The following is a 9,730-nucleotide window of genomic DNA, read 5'->3' as shown; positions in this document are numbered from 1 at the left end:
AAAATTCTCAAGTCCAACACAGCTGTGAATAAATTTAAGAGATGCTATATAGCTATTGACGATCCGTCATCACAACGAATCTTCTAAATATCAAAAAGAAAACACAAAAAATAACAATAAGATACACTTATGACTTAAAACAGTAAGATACATGTGTGACTCAGGTAAATATTTCTCGTGAATATCTAGATTTTGAGATCTCAAGCGTTCAACTTCTCTCATAATCTCGATTTAGGTGGATAACAGATTATTCAATTAATATCGACACTTTACATGCAGATAACAGAAAATAGATAATAAAAACCATTAATCCAAATAAAACGTAAGAAAGGTTGAGATAGCGCACGTTGGTATTTATATATAAATTGTATTATGTACTTCTGCGTGTATAATTTGCGTGTCAAGACACACATGTATTCACGACCTCTTACTAGAAAAAAAGTCGCGTATCAAATATAATCCGTCAATCTTTGGGGAAAAAAACATTTACATCATAAACACACTTTGAAACATTAAGAATATGATAAAGGTTAAGTAAATGAATGCTTGTCTTTGTTATTTATCTTTATGTTTGAAAATAATATCTTGGTAAAGTGAAACATATTGTTTGCACGAACTTTAAGGGGGAAAGTCACGTTTGTTTTCAATACATTCCATATAGCTATAACAATTAAAGCTTCTCTCTCTGTTAAATTAGACATGTCATGTTAGAAGCCATGTCATATTCACTCATATTGGTGTATTCACTATTCAAATACTGTAGTTCTAATTAAGCTATCAATGAAAGGGCAATAACTACAATAAAAATTAACAGATTGAGTACTATAGCTGGAGACTTCACCCTGTGCGTTTATTAATCATTTCTTTCTCGAAAGTGAATCTTTACAATAGAGAACTTTTTACACATTTTATGGGTAATTGAACTATCTTCATTTCTTTGCCATCTTTTACGATCCAGTCCCTTACTCTCTACTGGACCGTAACCCTTTGCTAGAAATGATGCATCTTAATCCACCAAGGTGTATCGTAACCCTTAGCAAGCTAATATTATGTTTTAGAGACGTGGAATTGTTTATATATGCTAGCTTCTCTTTCCTTTTTATCAAATGGATATTCTAGTTAGTTCAAGACTGGACAGTCTGACATTTTACAGTGAAGCATTGCTCGATTCTTTTCTCAATAATTTGTATTCAATGTTTGATACAGAAAAAAAGTTCACAAAATATGACGGAAACTGAATCGGGTAAAGAATGGAAGTAAAGCGTCATAAACATTCAGAAACAAAAGCTTCAAAGGGATGCATATTTTTCACCCATTTTCGTTTTGATAATGTGTGTTCTGTTATTATTTAAACGAACAATTCGTCAAAAAGATTGTCCAAAAATATCAAGATATTTTTTTTTATCGATCGTCCTCTCCATCATGCTATGATGGAGGGGACGATGCATTGTTGGTCTGTTTCTAGAATTACATTGTTATGTGAGAAAAAAGGATAATAGCTTGTTTTTATAAGTCATTTGTCATGAGCTTTCATATACAAAAAAATCTTTAATTTTTTTTCACAATTTTTTGGTTTTATAATGTAAACGTAGTTATTTATGATGTACATGTATCATACTACATGCGATTAGGTTAACAGTTCAGTAATTTTAACCCGAAAAACAAGTGAAGTTCTTTAAAGTAGAACAAAGTTCAAACATATTGCAAAAGTTTTTTTCCTGGAAAATGTAAAGATTTTTTTTTAGTGAACCATTCATGAGGTTATTGATGGGGTTTACAAAATAGAGAATATATATATATATATATATATAATAATAATATAATGAAGAATAGAAAAAAATGGACAAGACAAATAAGGAATAGAGAATAATAGGGTGGAGTGCAAAAATATAAAGAATAGAAAATAATGGGTCAAAAGTAAGAAAAAGTGGGCTTAAAATTAAAGAAGACAAAAATGAAGGAGCCCCATCCAGAACATGAAAACATGAAACATATAGACCACATTTATGTGCTTACGCCTGCAGAATAATGTATCATATATATTTACATCCAAATACATAAATATTGCGTTGATATTCCTCTACAAAGCCTCCTTTTACAGCTGTATGTGCATATATAAGACTTTTTACAAACGTCGCAATGCCCGCAGCTGTTGTATCTATTGTGCAATGATGATCCTTAGTTGCCAAATGCATAAATAGATATATTTTGTTTGTATTCTTATAACTAAACCATATAATCAAGGATTTGTATAGTAAATCCTTGATATAATGAAGAGTCACCCGATTCAAGGATACGAATTATAATGCGTATGAAATAACAAAATCAATTATTATAGATAAAAAATAAGATATGGTAAGATTGCCAATGGGACAACTCATCTTGAGACTAAATGACACAGACATAACCAGCTATAATATGTCACCGTAGTCTACGGTCTTCAACGATGAGCAAAATCCATTCTGTATAGGCAGCTATAAAAGACCCTAAAACCACAAATGTAAAACAATCTAAACGGGAAAATGTTAAAATAATGAACGAAAAACAAATATGAAACACAGCAACAAACGACAACCACTGAATTACAGGCTCCTGAATTCGAACAGTCTAGTCCAAAATACTTGTCTTCCATATAGTGCGACATTTTTTTTTATAGGCGCTCTAATTCGCGACTTTTTTTTGCACTCATAGTTCCGAAATATTATTAGTCTGAACTTTTAATAAGGGGGACGCTGACTGACCTAAAAAAGGGGGATCCAGTCATGCTTCAGTGTTTCCTTATATATAATCAAGTCAAGTCATGTGAGTGTTGGATGATGCCGTTAAATAGTATTGTTTTAAAAAAAAACATCATGAACTACACTGACTTAAAAAGACACTTTTGTGACGATTCATTATTTAATAATTTGATTTTGGATGTAACGGGTCTCTGACGTTATTTTGTTATCAGCCCATAGAAAAAAGTTAGTCATGTGACCGTATCGTCATCAACGTTTTTGCATGGTTTGCCAAGGTTTAAATTGGAAGTCAGAATTAAATTATAAGAAATGACTAATATTTTTTTCTGTCTATTCGAAATAACATAAAATAATGTGGTGCATGCACACTGTTTTAAAACCTGCTACTCAAGTTATTCAGTGTGCATTTATGTTATTTCTTCATAGACAGAAAAAATATTACAGTCATTTCTTAAATAATAATATTATCGATACAGAGAGGTAATAAGGGCGCGCTAAATCGATTTTGAAATTTAATATTGTCTTTATCATGCAGTATCTATCCTGACATAGAAATATTATTGGTTTACAATGAGGCCATACATTGTACATGTATATATTTACATGAAAAAGTATATATGTTCAGTTTTGGTTGATGCGGTCAAACAACTCAGTCTGATATATCGAAACTACTGAAATTTGTTAGCAATTCAATATTTTGAATATAAAGAGGACATGCTGTCATGAATTATACAATCCATCGTGATTAGTTGTTGTCTGCTCTTTGGTCGGGTTGTTGTCGCTTTGACACCTTTCGCCATTTCCTTTCTCATTTTATAAGTGACTTACTATGCAGCTATATAATTATCTATATATATTAAGATTTACATAATAAAGTGTAAATATGGTCAGTTTTGGTTGCTGCAGACACATAATTTTGTTATACCAGTCTGTCTTCGGTATAAAAACTACTGATATTTGTTTATGATGCAATATTTTGATTAAAAAGAGGACACGCTGACACTGTTAATTGATGCAAAAGAAATTAGGTGTTTCAATATTTCTATCATTTGTATTATACAATCAATCCTTGCATAACAATATAACAGATTTACTATGTAACTAAAAGAGTTACATAAAGGGAAGCAAATATGGTCAGTTTTGGCTGATGTAGTCATATACATGTATGGTCAGTTTTGGTTGATGCTGTCAAATATTATCAGGTTTGATTGATGCAGACAAATAATTTCAGATATGAAATCTAACGATGATTGTTTCTGATGCTATATTTTGAATAAAAGTAGGACATGCTGGCACTCTCAATCGATGAAATTTTTTTGTTGTGGTCATTAATTTCCAATATTGCAGTTATTTATATACTACATTCCCTCTTGACCTAAAATTATAACTGAAGTACTGTGCAGCTATATAGACTTGCATAAACAAAGCAAATATGGTCAGTTTTGGTTATTGCGGTCAGTAGATTTTATTACACAACTCAGTCTAAAGTATGAAAACTACTGATATTTGTTTACGATTAAATACTTTGAATAAAAAGAGCACATGCTGGCACTATAAATTCATGCGAACAAACTTTTGAGGTCATTGTTTTTTTCAAAATTGATGTATCTTGTATATTACAGTCCCTCTTGACCTAAAATTATATCTGAATTACTGTGCAGCTATATAGATTTGCAGAAAAAAAGAGCAAATAAGGTCAGTTTAGATTGATGTGGTCAAAATATTTTATTACATGACTCAGTCTGAAGTATGAAAACTACTGATATTTGTTTACGATTCAATACTTTGAATAAAAAGAGAACATGCTGGCACTTTAAATTCATGCAAACAAAATTTTGAGGTCATTGTTTTCCAATATTGCTGTAACTTGTATATTACAGTCCCTCTTGACCTAAAATTATAACTGAATTACTGTGCAGCTAAATAGCTTTGCAGAAAGAAAGAGCAAATAAGGTCAGTTTATATATATAAAAAAAAAGATGTAGAATGATTGCCAATGAGACAACTATCCACAACAGACCAAAATGACACAAACGTTAACAACTATAGGTCACTGTACGGCCTTCAACAATGAGCAGATCCCATACCGCATAGTCAGCTTAGATTGATGCGGTCAAACGATTTTATAACCCGACTCAGTATGAAGTATGAAAACTACTGATATTTGTTTACGATTCAATACTTTGAATAAAAAGAGGACATGCTGGCACTTTAAATTCATGCTAACAAAATTTTGAGGTTATTGTTTTCCAATATTGCTGTAACTTGTACATGTATATTACAGTCCCTCTTGACCTAAAATTATAACTGAATTATATATAATTATTGTGCAGCTATATAGATTTGCAGGAAGAAAAACAAAAAAGGTCAGTTTAGATTGATGCGGTCAAAAGATTTTATTACACAACTCAGTCTGAAGTATGAAAACTACTGATATTTGTTTACGATTCAATACTTTGAATAAAAAGAGGACATGCTGGCACTTTAAATTCATGCGAACAAAAATTTGAGGTAATTTTTTTTCCAATATTGCTGTAACTTGTATATATATTACAGTCCCTCTTGACCTAAACTTATAACTGAATTACTGTGCAGCTATATAGATTTGCAGATAGAAAGAGCAAATAAGGTCAGTTTAGATTGATGCGGTCAAAAGATTTTTGTATAACAAGATTCAATATTTTAAATTAAACATGTTAAAAGAGGACATGCTAGTATTATAAATTGATTGCCAAAAAAATTTGAAATCATTAATGTTTGCCAATATAATTGGTATCCTTGCCTAAAAATAAACTGGATTCCTGCAGTGTGCAGCTAAATGTATATAGATTTATATGAAGAAATCAAATATGGTCAGTTTAAGTTTATAGTGGATTGATGGCAGATCCAGAGGGGGCGACCCCTTTTTTGGACGATCAATGCATTTGAATGAGGACATATAGTTGGACCCCCCTTTTTTTCCTGGGTTGAGACCCCCAAAACCCCCACCCTCTTTTAAAACTGCTGGATCCGCCGGAACAACGTATTACATTATAGATGGTCAGATAATTTTGTTATTTATAACGAGCCATCCTGACTCCCGAAATGACAAATGTAAAACAATTGAAATAATAACCCCCCCCCCCCCCCCCATATGAACGGCCTAATTTATGTTCAAAAAATGAAAGAAAAACAAATAATTTAGGTAATACATCAACAAAAGAAAATCACTGAATAACAGGCTCCTGACTTGGAACAGTCACATACATGCAGAACACGGCGGGGTTAAACATGTTCTCTTGCCGACGAAAAATTTGAAATAAAACCGGCAAAATAGCAAAACTCTTTAAAATATTAATCGCTATTTTGTCGAAGCCTTATATTCAGTCAAAGATTTCTTAAAAATTGTAAATCAATTCTAACCGTAGAATTTATAAATCAATTTTATCAGTAGGATTAATTTATAAATCAATTCTAGCCGTAGAATTTATAAATCAATTCTAGCCGTAGAATTTATAAATCAATTCTAGCCGTAAAATTTGTAATCAATTCTAACCGCAGAACTGTTCTAGAAGTAGAACTGACCAAAGATTTGTTCAGTTCTAGGTAGAACTGTCAGGATCAGTTCTAGGGTAGAACTGTCAGGTAGAACTGTCCAAATCAGTTCTAGCTAGAATTGGTCAGTTCTAGCTAGAACAGTTCTAACCTAGAACTGACTAAAAGGTGTCAGGCTGACAGTTCTACGTACTGTTCTAGAACAGTTCTCCTGACAGATTCTGACAGATTTAATGAGAGGTTAGAACTGATCTCCACTGTACTTGGGGACAGAATAACTTTAAATTGTGTAGGCCTCCTCTTTTCTCTCTCCATAAACTGATTTATAGTATCAGTGACCACTGTGGATTGTAAACTAGGAATTGATACATGTATATAGTAAATAATAAATACATGATATTTTTAGTATATTTATATTTAAAGAAAAAAAAATGACTGAAAAGGGGGAGGACTTAAGAATAATTATCCTGTCCCCAAGTACATATATATGATTTCATGCCAAGAAATGCTTGCTAAAAATTCAGGTGACCTTCTACGGCACCCATATGCCATATGTAGTTACAGATTTTATTTCATTCAACAAATTAGTGTATGACCTGCATGCTTCGAACACGGCCATAGTACCAAAGGGTCAATATCAATCATAAATGTAATTTGATCATTTATTACCAAAAAAAGAACATAAACTGAATAAAGTTCGTCTTATTAAAAATACTTCATTCTCAACATTTTGCCTGATAGAGGTGGGACCTTAGGGGACGACCATTTGATATTCTGGGGGGGGGGGGGGGGGGGGGGCAGGAGGATTTGTTTTTGATCGGTTATTTATTTTTGTAAACTAAGAGGACAGATTATTCATTTTCTGCACTATTGAAGCCAGATTTTTCATTTTCAATAAAGCAAGGGACTAATTATTCATTTTCACAACTATATTTATGATATTCGAAAACATCCAATTTTTAAATGATTTGTTTATTATAAATAATACATTTAATTCAAGTCATTATGTACCATTTAATCAGAGTTAATCATCATCCTCTGTAGAAATGAATCTTTTATATTCCCAACTGCATATACATGTATTGCATACATACATAGTATTACATTTTTGTTGTAACTAGCTTCTAATAAAAGTATTGGCTAAGATATTTTGCCGAGCGGAGCGAGGCAAATTTTTTTTGAAGGGTTTTGGAGCCACTGAAGGCCCAAGAAGCTATAGCAAAAATGATGCAAAATCATGCTTTCTGGGTGTTCTGAAGACCCTTTCATAATTTGAAAATGCAAGTTTTGTTTTAATAATTTTTAGACTATATTTTGGTCTCAAAGCAAAATGTATAAATTCAGTGGAAGACTTTCTAGGGACAACATCAAAAGACCAATGTGCATGATTAAGCAAAATTGGAATTCACATAGTCAAGTCTGTGGCTGCTGTTTTTTTTAAACTCATGATCAAGTTCATAACAAAATTACTAGATTACAAAAGGAATGCAACATAATACAGAAGGGCAATCAATGAACAAAAGACAAATAAATAAGAAACATTGATCCTGAAAAATCAGGGCTATGTCTGGGAGAAAACAGAACTTGCTTCTTGCAAGGCACTCGCTGTGAACACAATTTGATATGGAGACAAGCGTTTGGTTTTGAAATTTCCTACATGAGGCATTTGTTTAAATGTAGTTACGGCCCTGTTAAAATAAAAGTGAGGTAAGGTTTCCTGAGACAATATACCTCAAGTTAAATGAAACCAATTTTCAGACATTTCAAGTATATTTAAAAAATATTTATACTTTTATTGTTAAAAAAATTGGGAAGTGTTTCTCGATTTTTTTTGGGAAAAAAGATGAATTTATGAAGAAGATGGTGCCATCTCATACTTTCGATTAGACCTGCTGAGTTATTTATTTTCAATACATTGCAAGTCAGGTAATTTATTTTCAAACTACCACAGAACAAACCATTTATTTTTGTGATTATCAAGGCTGAGTTATTTATTTTCAAAATCCTCCTGCCCCCCCCCCCCCCCAGAATATCAAATGGTCGTCCCCTTAGTTCCTAAATCATTTCTTTAAATATATGAACTTACTAGGGGCCAGGGGGATTAAGACGCAAAGGCACTTGTTTCAGACACCCCACCCCTTATATGCCTTAATAGAATTTTTTTCTGAGTATCAAAAGTGCCTGTGTGACGATAGCATTGATTATGGACTTTCCGTTGAATTTCCTCAGATCTCGGTATTTGTGTTATTTTACTTTTTGTTTGTAGCCTACTTCAATTTATTAAACTCGTCACTCATAGATACCAGGATTCAATTTTGTATTTAAAAATAATGAAAAAAACAAAACTTGGGAGGTAATATATACGATAAGGCCTACTTTATATATGTATAGATTATTACAGGACATTTTTCATATCAGACCCTTTATCGGCCATAGGTCATTACATCAGCCCAAGAGCCGCAGGCTCGAGAGCTGATATCATGAACGAGGGCCGATAAAGGGTTCCATACAAGTATATGATAAATAGAGAATAATACATGGCAAAATCCGTATCATATGTCGTATCATCCCGAGACATCAATATCAGCCCAAGGGCCTTTAGGCCCGAGGGATGATATTGGTCGAGGGTGATACGGATTTTGCCCTGTATTATACGCTTTATCATATATTTCAACAGAAGAGTCTTTTGTACAAAATAACAAAAAATGAGAAAATTGGTGTAAAATTTTACAATTTGATAAAAAATATGTATAAGAATACTGAAGCTTCAGTAAAATTAAAGGAGAATATATCTGAATATGTCTCTATTGATAGAGGAGTGAAACAAGGGGATAATATGAGTCCAAACTTATTTAATGTTTATATAAATCATCTACCAGAAATTTTTGATGAAAGTTGTAAACCAGTGACTCTGCAAAATATGTCAATCAGCTGCCTTATGTTTGCAGATGACATTTTGTTATTATCTGAAACTCCTGAAGGTTTACAGAACTCTATAAATAAACTAAATTCTTATTGTAATAAGTGGCAGCTCACAATAAATACACAAAAAACTAAGATAATGGTCTTTCAACAGAAAAACATTTTATATAATAAATATGATTTTTACTTAAATGGTGACAAACTAGAAAACGTTTTAAAATATAAATATCTTGGAAATATAATTGAAGCATCTGGGAAATTGACTTCATCACACACTGAATTGGCTAAGAAAGGTACTAAAGTTTTGTTTTCTATTTTTAAGTATCTTTCTCCTTTAGAAAATGTGTCTATTAAAGTATACAAAAAATTGTTCGAATAGCATCTGGGAAATTGACTTCATCACACACTGAATTGGCTAAGAAAGGTACTAAAGTTTTGTTTTCTATTTTTAAGTATCTTTCTCCTTTAGAAAATGTGTCTATTAAAGTATACAAAAAATTGTTCGAATCACTAGTTAAACCTATTCTTATGTATAA

Source organism: Mytilus trossulus, unplaced genomic scaffold, assembly GCF_036588685.1.
Source record: "Mytilus trossulus isolate FHL-02 unplaced genomic scaffold, PNRI_Mtr1.1.1.hap1 h1tg000211l__unscaffolded, whole genome shotgun sequence".
NCBI classification, from domain to species: Eukaryota; Metazoa; Mollusca; class Bivalvia; order Mytilida; family Mytilidae; genus Mytilus; species Mytilus trossulus.
This window is presented reverse-complemented; position numbering follows the sequence as displayed.